The sequence below is a fragment of the Acomys russatus genome, chromosome 9 (assembly GCF_903995435.1).
Source record: "Acomys russatus chromosome 9, mAcoRus1.1, whole genome shotgun sequence".
NCBI lineage: Eukaryota > Metazoa > Chordata > Mammalia > Rodentia > Muridae > Acomys > Acomys russatus.
Window position 1 is genome coordinate 10,225,293 of NC_067145.1, and position 14,990 is coordinate 10,240,282.

Here is a 14,990-nt window from a genome sequence, read left to right on the forward strand (position 1 = left end):
TACATATAGAATTTAATCAAAACCTTGAGTGCATACTAAGAGCAATGAAATTGGCAGAAGACATATTCGAGGAGAAGAAAGAAAAGTTAGGGCACCCAGAAGCACTGTCTGTGGCTTTCTGGGTGACCTGAGATCAGATATGTTTGTGATCCTGACTGTGGCATCTTCTCAGTGTTACAACCCACAGATAACCATATAATTCTCGATTCCTGTCCCTAAACAATTTCTGAGTCTTTACCTTTGGTCATATATTTGATTGAAACTATTTGAACTACAGAACTAGCATGAAATTAATTGTATTGTCAGTATGCATCATAAGCCAGGTTAACCTTCACTATTGCTTTCCATACGAAACACCATGCAAGTGATTTTTTTCGTCAATAAGAAGGCCTCTGTAAAAGTGTTTTAATGTCCAGAAAAGTATTTTCTAAAATGTCTATTCTTAAGTGCCACAGAAAATCAGATAAGGTCAAATTGTAGAGGGAGAAGGGAAAAAGTCTAATTGATTAACAGTATATGAAAATCTGCTATGAACGTAGATGAACAAGTGTAACTTTGGTATGATGGAACATCTTTTGGGCATAGCCAGGAGTGTTGTAACTGGGACTCGAAGTATCTGAGAAACTGCCAAGTTGATTTCTAAAGTGGTTGTATAAGTTTGCACTTCAACTAGCAATGGAAGAGGGTTTCCATTGATTTATAACTTTGCCATAATGTTCTGTCACTTGATACTTTGATCTTAGCCACTCTGAATAGTGTAAGATGGTTTCTCAGAGTCATTTTTATTTAGATTTTCCTAATGACTAAGGACATTGAACATTTCTGTAAAGGTTTCTCTGCTGTCAGGATTTTTTCTTTTGAGAATATTTTTTAGCTCTGTATTCCATTTTTAATTGGGTTACTTGGTTTGTTAGTGTATAATTTCTTGAGTACTTTACGTATTTTGGATATTAGCTCTATTCATAAAATCCAGAGACTGGAAACAACCAAATGTCCCTCAAACAAAGAATGTATAGTAAAATGTGGTAAATGTACACAATGAAATACTTCACAGCTATTAACAAAGACATCATGAAATTTGCAGGTAAATGGATAGACCTAGAAAAGATATTCCTGAGTGAGGTAATGAAGACTTACAAAGACAAGCATGGTATGTATTCACTTGTAAGTGGATTTTAGCCATAGTACAGGATAACCATGCTACAAACCACAGACCCAAAGAAGCCAAGGAGGGCCCAAGGGAAGATGCATGAATCTCTTGGAGAAAAGGAAATAAGACAGTTGTATGAAGTCAATAGAGGGGCAGAAATATGTGGGAGAAGTGTTAGAAAGGGCAAGGAGGGTTGTGATCAGGTGTGAGAAGGGGGGGATCTGGAAAGGACAAAAATCAGTGGGGGAGCATCTTTGTATCAGAGGAGGCCCCTGGGAGTCTATGAAGTAAACCTAGATCCCTAATAGCGATGGGACATGGAGCTAGAACTCCCCACCTCTTGTAGAACTTCCAGTTAAGGAAGGATGAAAACAACCAACCCATAAAAGCTTCAACTCAAAGTTTGTCCTGCCTACAAGAAGTGTAGGGAATAAGATGAACCAGAGACTGAGAAAATTAAAAACCAATGACTGGCCCAACTTGAGCCCACCACATGAGAGAGAGCAAATCCCTGATCTTATTAATGACACTCTGCTATATTTGCAGACAGGAGCCTAGCATAACTGCCTTCTGAGAGGCCTCATCCACCAGCTCATGGAAACAAATGCAGAGACCCACAGCTCAACATTACACCAAGCTCAAGGAGTTTTATGGAAGAGTGGGAGGAAGGATAGAGGTATCCAGAGGGGTTAAGGACACACCACAGAATAGCTGCAGAGTAAACAAATATAGGCCAATGGGGCTCACAGAGACTAAACTACCAATCAAAGAGCTTGCATGGGCCAGACCTGGCTCCTCTACACATACGTAGCAAGGTGTAGCATGGTCATCATGTGGGTCCCCTGATAATGGGAGGTAGAGTCTGTCTCTGACTCTGTTGTCTGCCTTTGAATTCAGTTCCCTTAGCTGGGCTGCCTTGCTGGCCTTAGGGGAGAAGATAATCTTAATCATGCTGTGATTTAAGGTGCCCCAGTTGGTTGGTACCCCTTAGGGCATTCCCTTTCTCTGAGAAGAATGAAGACATGGAAAGAAGAGATGGGGACTTGAGGGCAGGACTAAAAGCAGAGGAGGGAGGAGGGCTGTAAAATAAATAAATAAATAAAATCATAAAAAAAGAAAATTAAAGAAACAAACTAGCAGTGTATGAGGTTCATTCTGCTGGAGAAGAATGATTTTACAACCTTTAAGAAAGGACCAGAATATATGATAGATAACTTTACATTTTCTCATTGTTTATGTATGAAGTAGACTTTTTAACTGTAATTGTTTTAATTACCAAATCATGTTTGTTTGCATTTAATGATAGTTGTTGATTCTTTAGCAAGGAGCATCTTGATCCCTGGCTGTAACATCTGGACACAGTCTAGAGGACTGTTCACTACTTCCAAGGAGTGTGTGCTCTAGCTTAAGTCATTAATTCACCTTGGGTTTTCTACCTTATGGGAGAAATTATATATAGTTCATATAAATAAAGACATTTAACATATACATGTATAGAATGTGTGAAATGAACACACACTTCTGAAATTACTATGAAGAGAGTGAGAAAGAAGAAAAATGTGAAAAAATGAAAAAAAATGGAAGAGATTCATCAATTGTATTTGATTTTCTTATTTCTGTTTTTTCCTATAATATTAACCAATTAACCTTTGAATGCTGCTATTTTAAATAAAGTTTGTACAATTGAATAGTACGCAAGTGCCTGTGTTTGATTTAAATCAAACAGTGGAAACATTGTCACTTTTCAGTCACAGTTACGGTTAGATAAAGACTTTATAAAAATAAAGACCTGGAAGTCTTCTGAGAACTTCTGAGAAAATTCCAAGTCACTAGAGTAAGAGACTCTTTAAAACTGGGGTCATCCTTTGACACTGATTGACATGGGCATGCACTTTGTAATCCTGAGGACAATAGTGTTCCACTGAGGTAACTCTCGAGTAGTGAAACATTAAAAGATAAAACTTTGATAGCCATCTTACACCATCTATTCAATGAACTTAGAAACTTTCTATCTTCCTCCTTTTGGTTCCATTTTTTAATAAATGGACTAATGGTATTATCAATCTTAAGTAAAGATTTCTGTTGTTAAATCCCAGAAATCAAATTGATGCAGTTCGCTCCATTTATTCCTTCCTGGAAGCCAGGGAGTTACTCATGAAGAGATGCTGCACAGATTAAACTGCTAAGACTGTTAGTACTGTCACCATGCCAGGCATCTGTCTCAATGGTACATTGTTGCAGAAGGTTGTTACTTTTCATTTCATTGATCAATTTTTTTCTAATGAGCTTTCATTTAGAAAGTTGGCATATCCATTCTTAAATTACATTTTTATTTGTTGTAGCTTTATATTTTTTATTATTATTTAATATTCACCAAGTAGCCATGCTGAGCAAAGCTTCAATTTAATGCGTATTAAGTGCTGTGAAAAACTTAGATAAGGAAACCAATTTAGTACAATTGTGCTGAGAAATTGAAACTACATAGTTATCAAAGTATTTGATAAACCCATATTTTTCCTTTGCTTCTAATTCTTAGTTTTTAATTATTTATTCACTTTTCATCTCAGTCGTAGCCCCATCCCTCCCCTTCTCCCATTCTTACCCTCCCTTCCTAGTTTTCCTATCTTCCATCCTTTATTCCTCAAATAGGGGAGACCCACACACACCAACCCCAGCATATCAGGTTTTATCAGCATTGAGTGCATCCTCTTCCACAGTGGTCTGTTGAGGAAGCCAGGGCAGGGGAAAGCGATTAAAAAAAAAAAGAAAAGCAGGCAGCAGAGTCCTGTCAGAGTTACCCCCCATTCCCATTAGTAGGGAACCATATAAGGACCAAGCTGGCCATGGACTACCTCTGGGTAGGGGGCTTATGTCCAGCCCATGCCTAGTCTTTGGTTGGAGCTTCAGTCTCCACAGCACCCCACCCACCTCAGGCCCTGGTTAGTTGGCTCTGATCTGGTAGAGCTCCTGTCCTTTTTCAGTCTTTCTATCCTCCACTCTTCCACAAGACTGTCTGTGCTCTCAATGTTTGCCTGTGAATCTCTGCACCTGTTTCCATCAGCTGCTTGGTGGAGCCCCTCAGAGGACAGCTAGTAAGAGTTTCAAGGGTCAGCCTGAGAATGACATTTTTGAAATACACATGGACTTTGTTATTTGACTCTTAGTTTCAATGGAAATCAAAATAAATAAATAAAAATACTATATATTTTTAGTTATCAAGATAGTTGTAGAAATACTTGTTTAATATTAATGTGAAGTCATACTCTCTGCTGAAACAATACAATTAAAATATTTTACATGTTCTTATTCTGGAAATAGTAATACTTCTAACTTTTTAATTTTATTTTTAATTTGAAATTATACTTATTTACCTAATGCCAAAGAAATACAAAATTTATTTACTAGATTTAAAAATATACTTGATACTTCATTTGCAAATTACGCTGACTTGATTCTTTTTAAAATATTATTTACTTCTTGAATCATCTAAAATTTTGTGATTTTGTTTCATATATATTCAGAGTCATGATTATTGTTTTCTCTTTAAACCTTTAAATTTAAATATATTTCAATCATATTCTTAACCTCTCCCAATCTTTCTAGATCCTCTCCCATTCAATAACCATCAAAATTTACTTTATTTCTCAATAAAATAAGCAAAATCCAGGTACAATGACAATACCCCTTAAGCCAAGAAAACAAAACAAAGAAATCCCACCCAACCATAAATAAATAAAAGCAAACACACACAAGTACATACACACATCAAAAACAAAACAAAACAAACTGTCGAGTTCACAATATATTGGCCAGCTATTCCTGAAAAATGCAACCTGTCCTAGAGTAGTTGAAATACCCACTGTCACATTAACGCACAAGGTGGAACCCTTTTATTTCAGTCCAAAGTAGTGGTTCCCAAGATTCCTAATGCTGTGACACTTTAATACAGTTCTTTACTTTCTGCTGACCCAATCATAAAATTGTTTTCATTGAAATTTCATAACTGTAGTCTTGATACTGTTATGAATAATCATGTAAATACATGATATGCTGGACATCTGATTTCAAGCCCTATGATAGGGTCATCAGACTCACAAGGAGGTCGAGATCCATGAGTTCAGAAAAAATAACCTAAAGGAGTGCTATAATTTTTTTTTTAACTTTAACCGGCTGAAAACATACTGGGGCAGAAGGCTGAAAATGATGCTCCAAATTATAGAGAATTTTGGGTGACTGTTCAGGCAGGAAACTGTCTCTGTCACCTTCTCATTTGGGAAGATGCCAACCTACACTCCCTGATACACAGTTAATTGATTTTATTCCTTCTCCAGTCTCTGATGGCTTTGAAGACCAGATAGTTTAGTTTTACAATTAAGCTTAATTGTTTAGAGGTTAAGATGCTATTAGGTCTAGATAGATGTTTTAAGTTGATAATGGTGAGATATGGTGGATATTGATTAACAGTCAGAGCTTTAGACTCACCAAGATAGGAAAGATGGTTTCTTCAAGGCTGCCAAATACAAATAGCCAAAACACTATGAATGTAACATATATATATATATATATATATATATATATATATATATGGAATTATATATATATATATATAATTTCTAATTGTTTCATGGTTCTTCTTGCGATAGGTAGTTTATCGTATATATGTATAACAATACAAATGAATATGTAAAAATATTTAATAAAAAAAGAAGTGTAAAAAATATTGTGGGCCTCCTATCTCAACCTCCATAGCAATGGCACTAATGTGTCTGTTTTAAAGTTCTTATGAAATCATAGGATGCGGAACTAGACGTGGAGATAGTTGTATAGCATGAACACAATAAATGCGAATCTTACCAAAGAAAACCACTAGTACCATGGATAGTAGGTTATATCATCTTTTGAGCCATTGACCGAAGGTTTCTCATACACAGCCTCCCACCAACAACACATACTATCACCAGTGCTATTGATTAGTATCCACATCTTTAGAGTAAGACTCACTTGCTGAAATGATACGAGAAGAAATACGTCTGGTGCTCAAGTTGAAACTTTATTCATTGTGCTGAAAGGTACAGTACATGCTACCACATAAGGAAAGTAACCACCAACCTTATCCAGCTGTGAAAGCTGAGAGCAACCTGTCTACAAGATAAACAATGGCACAATAGTGACACAAATATATGAGTGTAACCCAGCACTATTTGATTAGATTCAAAACCATTTCATGTGAAGGAACCCATACCTGGAACTATCAATGATTCTTGGAACCTAAGACAAGGTAGGTTATAGAACTCATGATAAATTTACAACTATTACTCTGCTAAATGTCAATAGCAATAAATGATTCTTGATGATGTACTGCTATACCCATAAAATGATGCGCTGTTGACCATTCAGCAGAGACGCTTCTTCCAGTAGATAGAACTGAACACAGAGACCTAAAACTAGACAGTGTTGTAAGACATGGGAGTGTTCTGCTCTAAATGGCATGTCTTTACCATGCTCTTCCTCTACTCAGGAATCAGTTACACAGAAGAGGCAAAAAGATCCTAATAGCCATACATGGTTTATGTAATCAAATAAGCAGCATTTTCCAGACAAAACAGGAATATTGCACATATTAACTTATAAATATTGACTATACACAAGACCTGCAAAAGTTCAAGCCAGACAAAATTCCAGCATGGAGAATGGGCAGTGTATACAAAGTTCAAATGTTAACAATGTCCATAAAGTCCAACCATTAACCAAGAAGCTTTTGGCAATTGACAGTTGCTGGAAGAGGAGAAACCACTTTCCTTTAAATGAGTGACAACCATGTATATCAAGAATATTTCCAGAAAAGGCCTCCATTCTCAGGAGTAGTTGGCCAATACTACTCGTGTGTGTGTGTGTGTGTGTGTGTGTGTGTGTGTGTGTGTGTGTGTGTGTATGTGTGTGTGTGTATGTGTGTGTGTGTGTGTGTGTGTGTGTGTGAGAGAGAGAGAGAGAGAGAGAGAGAGAGAGAGAGAGAGAGAGAGAGAGAGAGAGAGAGAGAGAACGTGTGTGTGGGGCATAGTTCGTTGGAGGTGGTGTACATATGCACGAATGCATGTGTGTTTATGTGTGCAGGACAGTATTTGTCTTTAGTTTGTTTTGTTTAGGAGGAAAAAAAAATGATGTTATGTGGTAAGGAAGGGTTGAAAAAATATCCAAGGAGGGATTTGGAAATGGAAAGTAATATGACCAAAATATATTTCATGAAATATCCAAAATGAAATATTGAATGTGGTTTAACTCCTAGGAATTTTTATTTTTTTAAAAAAATATGTAGAATTGTTAATATACCATATTTTCATAAATATATGTATTTTTCTTCCATATACTTGGTTTTAATGTTTCTTTGATTAATGCTATTCATAGTTTATTATACTTGATAGATATTTCTGCTTATTTTTAGTTTTAAATGAAATGTGGAAAAATTTCCCAAACTATTTTCTGTTTGTTCTCAATCTTTTCCTTATGAAAAATCTTCAGTGAACATGCTGCCATTTGACTATACCTAGGTCCATTAGGCCCTGTTCATTATTTCCTTCCTCATATTTCCCTTTTGAACCTCATATTCAGTAATTGCTTATCTTCAATCGCAATATTTCTTTCTTAAAGCCTTTTCAAATCCATCTTTGAATCTTTCTAGTGATTTTTTTTACTTTGATTATTGTAATTTCTGCTTTAAAGTTTTCTCTTCATCTAATTAATTTTATTGAATTTTTACTTTGTTCATAATCTAATTTCTATTTTCCTTAACAATCTTTATTCAGTGTTCTGAGCATTTTTAAAGACAATTGTCCTATACTGATTGTTAGGTAGATCTATGGTCAGATATTAACCAGGAAATTTCCTGTTGATTTGTTTTGCTATGTTTGATCCTTACTTTTGCTTCTTTATATATCATATAGAATTTATTGAGAATTTTACTATATTCTGGGAATCAGGTTACCCCTCTCCCATGAGCCTCTACGTTTTCCTGTTGTTTAGGTTTCATTCTATTTTCTCACATATGTGATTGCTTTCTAATGTTTTGTTTTTTACTGGACACCCAAAACAGTAGAAGGAGAAATAGCAAGAGACTAATTATAAAAAGGTGTCAATTATATATATTATTTTCAGTACTTTGTGATAAGAAGTAGGATTGAAAGCATGAGCTATAGTATCCTTAAGACCGATGAAAAGTTCTATGTGTGCAACACAGGCACCCATTTCACAGACCTCTAGGTCTATAGGGTAGGGAGGTTTTTGTGTGTACCTTGGCTTTTCCTGACAGTGAGTAATCTGTGCCAACACCTTGTGTGCATATGTCTGACATTGATTAATGGAGAGAAATCGGTAGCTCTACTGTGGTAAGAATCAAATTAGTTTGAAATTAAACTTAATTGACAGATCCAATTCTTTCCACACATATTCAAGCCTAAAGTCCAACTTGGAATTCCAAAATAGTTTAATGAGAATCTTCCAGGACAATTATTGTCTAAATTGGAAGTAAACATCTTCATATTTGAAAGTTTGCCATTTTCTAAGTATTATTTCCTTGTTGTTGCTGCTTGGAGATAATACATAAATACATGTATTTAATTAACTTGTGGTTTGTGGGCAAAGGGTTTACATGGTAGAAGAAATTAATTGAATTATCATGATTATATCTATATCAAGTAAGACATGCAAGAATAAATGTGTGTGGCAACAACAATGTTTTGTAAAACAGAAGCCTTCGTGAGGTACAAATGTACATAGTGAAGGATGAACGAGGAATCGTAGAGAAGAGGGAGGAGAGAGAGTAAAATATATAAGCAAATAATGTAAATTTGGGTAATTTTTCTATATTAGAGAAAATTCATGAAGGATGTGTATCCTGAAGAAAGAAATACATGTAATCTGAAAATGTGATCCAAATAAGGGAAAAAACTTGGATCATTAGAGAATATAGCTGTTGAACACTATTGACTACAACAAACATTTCACATATTGAAAGAAAATATAATGTAAAATATTAGAACTCTCAGTAATATTTTGACTCAACATTCTTTTGGAACCAAATTCATAATATATTGGCATATTAATAACTTTATGTTCATGTAATTAAATAAGTTGGAAAAAGAGTTTATTTTGGCTAACAGTTTCATCATATTGTCCATCATGGTAGGTAAGTCATAGCATTCTAAGCATGAATCAGCTGGTCACATGGCATCTGAGTTCAGCAAATAGAGTGTAATGAATGATATTGATTAGCTTTTTAATTGTTTTTTATTCAACCAAAGACACAAACCCATAAACTGGTAATCTTCTTCCCATTTAAGGCAGGCCACCCAACCTCTATCAGAGAAATGTGAATTATACTTCACAGGCCTGCAAACTGTTTTCTCTTCTGTCAACTGAAATATCAATGTTAAGCACTAAAACTGGCTTGCATAAGATAAAAATGTATTCAAACGGACACTGAAATTTCTGATATGCACAGTCAGGTAAGGAATATGGAGAAAAATGGTGAACTGGAAAGAAAATCATGAAAAGCAATTATATGTGTATGTAAATGATGTACTACAACAAATCACTTTTTGGATAACTAGCACATACCAAACAAAGCTGGTAATGACTTGGAAACTTCATCCCTGCTGGCTAGTTTTGTGCTGCTGTAAGGTGCTATGCACACTCCCAAAAGAAAAAAGAGTCATTACTCTTACTCAGTTGTGGCCTACTAGAGTCATACTAATGGCAGATCTCTCAAGACATGCCTACTGGTATTTCAGTACCACAAGTATCATTGGCATTACATCCACTTTCTGATTGGATTTAAGAACTACTTCACAGATGAAACCCAGTATGTGAAACATGTGGTTAGGGGTGTTTTTTTTTTTATCATTTCATGTTAAAAAATATAGATATTTGCCAACTCTAATAAATGGTTAAAATTAGAGATACTTAGAGTTTTAGGGAAAGTGAGTGAAAACCAGTATGTGAAACATGTGGTTAGAGGTGTGTTCTATCATTTCATGTTTAAAAAAACCATAGATATTTAACGACTCCATAAATGGTTAAAATTAGAGAGTTTTAGGGAAAGTGAGTGGAAATGGATGTAAGGAGTAGTTTTATTCATGAAGGATGTGTATCCTGAAGAAAGAAGTACTCATAATTAATCTGAAAAATGTGATTCAAATAAGTGAAACTGCAGTGGTTGTTAGACCAAGGTAAGACTGAGTGCAAGCAGGAGACAAGTAACGAAAAGAAGAGACTACTTGATATATATGAGACAGTCATGTGCAGCACCCAAGAAGACCGGAAACTTGTCATCATGCCATTTGTTCAAACTTTACAAAGGTGAGCCTTCATTGTGTATGAGAGAGATGGGGGAGGGAGGGTGACAGAGGGTGTGGTAGTACTGGAATAGATTTTAGAGATCCTTTCAGATAAGTATCCTCCCATTCCTCCCCCCCTTTTTTCCATTATTCCCCTCCCCTATGACTGTTCCTGAGGGGGATTACGTCCCCCTGTATATTCTCATAGGGTATCAAGTCTCTTCTTGGCTACTTGCTGTCCTTCCTCTGAGTGCCACCAGGTCTCCCCCTCCAGGGGACATGGTCAAATGTGAGGCACCAGAGTACGTGAGAAAGTCGTATCACACTCTCCACTCAACTGTGGAGAATATTCTGACCATTGGCTAGATCTGGGAAGGGGCTTAAAGTTTACCTCCTGTATTGTCCTTGGCTGGTGCCTTAGTTTGAGCGGGACCCCTGGGCCCAAATCTGCCTATACCCAGAAGATGCTCCAGCACACAACAAGAAAATTTGCTCAACCATGTTCATAGCAGCCTTATTCATAATAGCCAGAACATGGAAACAGCCTAAGTGTCCCTCAATAGAAGAGTGGATAAAGAAACTGTGGTACATATACACTATGGAATACTACTCAGCTATTAAAAACAAGGAATTCCCGAAATTTGTGGATAAATGGATTGAGCTAGAAATGATCATAATGAGTGAGTTAACCCAGAAGCAGAAAGAATCAAATGGTATATACTCACTTATATCTGCATACTAGCCCAAGGGGCATGTCCCACGAAAGCCTTCACTTACCAGGAAACTGGGACAGAGGGGAAGGCATCCTATTGGGACTCTAAATGAGAGACGCATGGGAGAATAGCTATTACCTTTGATAGAAGACCTTTGTATAATAAGAAAGGAGCATCTATGTGTGCATTTTGTGTGTGTGTGTGTTACATAACTATTAAATTTTTAACTTCTGTGTATACTTACTACAAATGTTTTATTCATTTTACGGTAAAACAATTTAAAAATTTTTAGACATAAATTGACTGTCAATTAGGAAATAACTTGTCTACAGCACCGTAAAAAGGATTTGGGTGACAGTTACTTCTGTTTTCTAAAAACCTAGCTTCAAAACAACATAGTCTTGATTAAATGAAACACATAATGTAATTTTGTTTGTGTTCATTTTTCTCACAATAATAAGGGAACTCTGAAAGATTTATAATTGTAGATTATTAAACATAGCATTCACACTGAATCTGACAACCAATTAGTCAAGAATCTCTTGAATTGAGTAAAACAACAGTTCACATACTGTAAATAAAATGGAAATAAAAACACATTAGTTAAAGAATTAAAAAGATTTAAAACTTTTAGAAGTAACTGACCTTTGTTTCAGATTACTGCACTTATGTACAGAGAGAGAAATATGAGAATAGTAGACGTATCTTTAATTCAATGAAAAGAATAGCCCAAAGTCCCTAATTATATTGTTCACTGTGGTCGGCAATTATTGTCAGTTTTAATGCCTCACCACTGTATCTCCCTTAGGCAAATACTCTCAGTGTTCATGAATATTGGAGAAAGCGTGTCATAAATCTGTAAAGTGAAAATGAGCATCTTTCAAGCTGTCCAGTCTCTTGCAGAGTTTGCAAAGCTTAACATATATTTTAATCTGTACATCTGCTGTTTTTATTTGGTCTCATCCATCTTTCTGTCTGTCTTTTTGCATTGTTCTTTCTATTGATCCATCATTTCTCCCAAGTAAAGGGCAAGGAAGTTGACAGACAAGACAGGCATTGACTGCCCTTAGCCACAGACTCTAAGTAGAAATAATTGCTGTGTATGGAGCTGATTCAGTCAGTCTACTGGGATGAACACTCCAGGACTCTATGTCACTCAGTTTACTTGGTGAAATAACAGATATGGTGTGGAGTGAAGGGTACAGTGCAGGGATCCTAGATGGTTATTTGGATTTATTCTTGTTTTTCAATAAATGAAAAGTAAGTTTTAAGTTTCTCTGAGTTAATAATTGAGAACATGATTTCTTACTACATACTTTGCCTACTCTAAACAACGCAACATTAGAGAAGATTTCTGGGAAAATACAATGTGATAATGTAAAAGATATATCTTTTGTTTTTTCATTTGTCACTGGACTTGTCAATAGCACTAACTGGTAGCCAGACTACAATAACAGTGTCCATTATTGAGCCATGAGTACATGGTGAATTGTGCATAACATTGTACACATAAACTGTGCATTAAACAATATTTGAATTTATACATTTAGCACATTAAAAAATCATTTTCAAACCCAATTGCATGTTTTATGGATCCTTAAAATTAAAATAGAGTTAGCTATTTTAAAATACTTTTTACAAATTCAAAAGATCAACAAATCCATATTATATATACTATAAAGACATCTTGCTTGAATGAAGATGCTTTTCTTGTGCTGTGGTGATAAATAATGAATTATGTTTTACAAGGAAGCATTAATGCCAGTTATAACTCTGATATGCAACCTCTCCCATTATCAAGGTAGTTAACTCTTTCACAAATTACCATATTCAAAAGATCTGATTTTTTAACTAGACTAAGTTGTTGTTTTTATGTTTGAGGAAAAAAATTATAAAAGATGAATGCCATGCATGATTCTGAGCTGTAGAATAAATGGGACGAAAGCAATACCCAGTGACCCTTGATGGAATCCTTTAGAGCAATGACAGCAGAGCTTAGAGGAGAAATTAAGGGAAAACAATGAGGTATATTTCATTAAAACTTCTAAAATGTAGGTTCTATTTATGGACTTCTTTGAGAACACCATTAAGAAATTCACAAAATTATTAAGCAATATGAAATTAAAATATTAAAACTATGTGTGTTAACTGACACATCTGTCCATTATTCTTAATCTACATAAGTAAATGTAAATAATACCTATTCTTCCAGTGTGAATTCTATTGTTAAGACTGTTATATAAATTTATAGTGTGTGTTTGTCAGAAAAAAGAATGCTGTATATAAAAAGAAATTATCAGATGATATAAATTATCTCAACTCTGTGTTGAAATATCTTAATTGCAAAATTTCATAGTGGCTGGTACCTTGTGCTTTTGTCTAACTTGAACTAGAACAGGAGTGTGCACACTTTTGCAACTGGTGGAAGCTCCTAATGCCTCTTTACTTCTGTGTCTAGAAAACAGTGTTTTCTTGAGTATCTAAGATTGGCATTACCAACACGACAAGGTCATGATAACATGGTAGAAATGATTAATAAAATCAGATGTAATAAAGAAATTATATGCACAATATTAATTAATAAATATACATATTGATATAATATTACATATTCCCAAAAGTCACAACAAAAATGCAAACAACTAGATCATAGTACAAGGGATTTGAGTATACATTTTCTGAGGTCTATATATAGATGACTAGTAAATATCTGAAGATTTATGACAAATAAAAAAACCAGATCAGGAGCATTAGTTCATATCCATCTGAATAGCTGGCGACAAAACAAATAAAAAAGGAAAAAATGAACAGATAATAAAAATTCTAAGTAGGCTGAAAACTTTAGGAGCCTGTGTGTTGTTGCAGGGACTCTGAAACATTTAGTGTATAAACTCATGGCTATTCCTTTAAAATTACTATGTGGACCTGCCATGAATTTATGTAGCTCTATACAGAGATATGTACCCAAACTGTTAGTGCATGGAGCTTAGTTCATTGACCTTTTCCATTCTTTACCTTAATTTTTCTAAGCAGTCAGGGATTGAAGCAACTACTTGCATAAAAATGGGAGAAGCTACAAGATGAGGGTGGTGATGCGTGTGGTTAAATATTTACCAGTTTTGAAAAGGAAGACAATCCTGACACCGGCAACAACATGGCCAAGACTTAATGCCATTCTTGTGAAACAGGCCAGTAAAACGAAAGCAAATGCCACTTGGTTCCATTTGTTGAATGCATAGAATGATCGATTTATTCTCCAGTTCACTACTAGCAAGACCACAGAATCCTTGTATTAAAGCCTTGCTCCCCAACATGGCAATAGTGAGAGCTGCAATGAGGCTTACGAGGTTGCTGCAGTGGGAGGTCCACGGATCATTGGGTGGTTAGTACACTTGAAGGAGATAATGAGACGCTTTCCCATTCTCTTTTTTTTTTCAAATTAATTTATTTATATTACATCTCAATTGTTGTCTCCTCACTTGAACCTCCTGTTCCTCCTTCTCTCCCCTCTTCCCTCCTTTTCCCTTCCCCTAAGTCTTGACCAAAGTGAATGTCTTCCCCCACGATATGGTCACAGCCTATCCAGTGTCATCCTGGTAGCCTGCTTATCCTTTCTTTGAGTGCCACCAACCTCCCCACCAAGGGTAAGTGGTCGAATATGGGGCACCAGAGTTCATGTCAGAGTCAGTCCCCATTCTCCACACAACTGTGGAGAATGTCTTGTCCATTGGCTATATTTGAATATATAGCTCAATGTTTACTGCATGTATTGTCCTAGGAAGGTACAGTAGGTTGAGC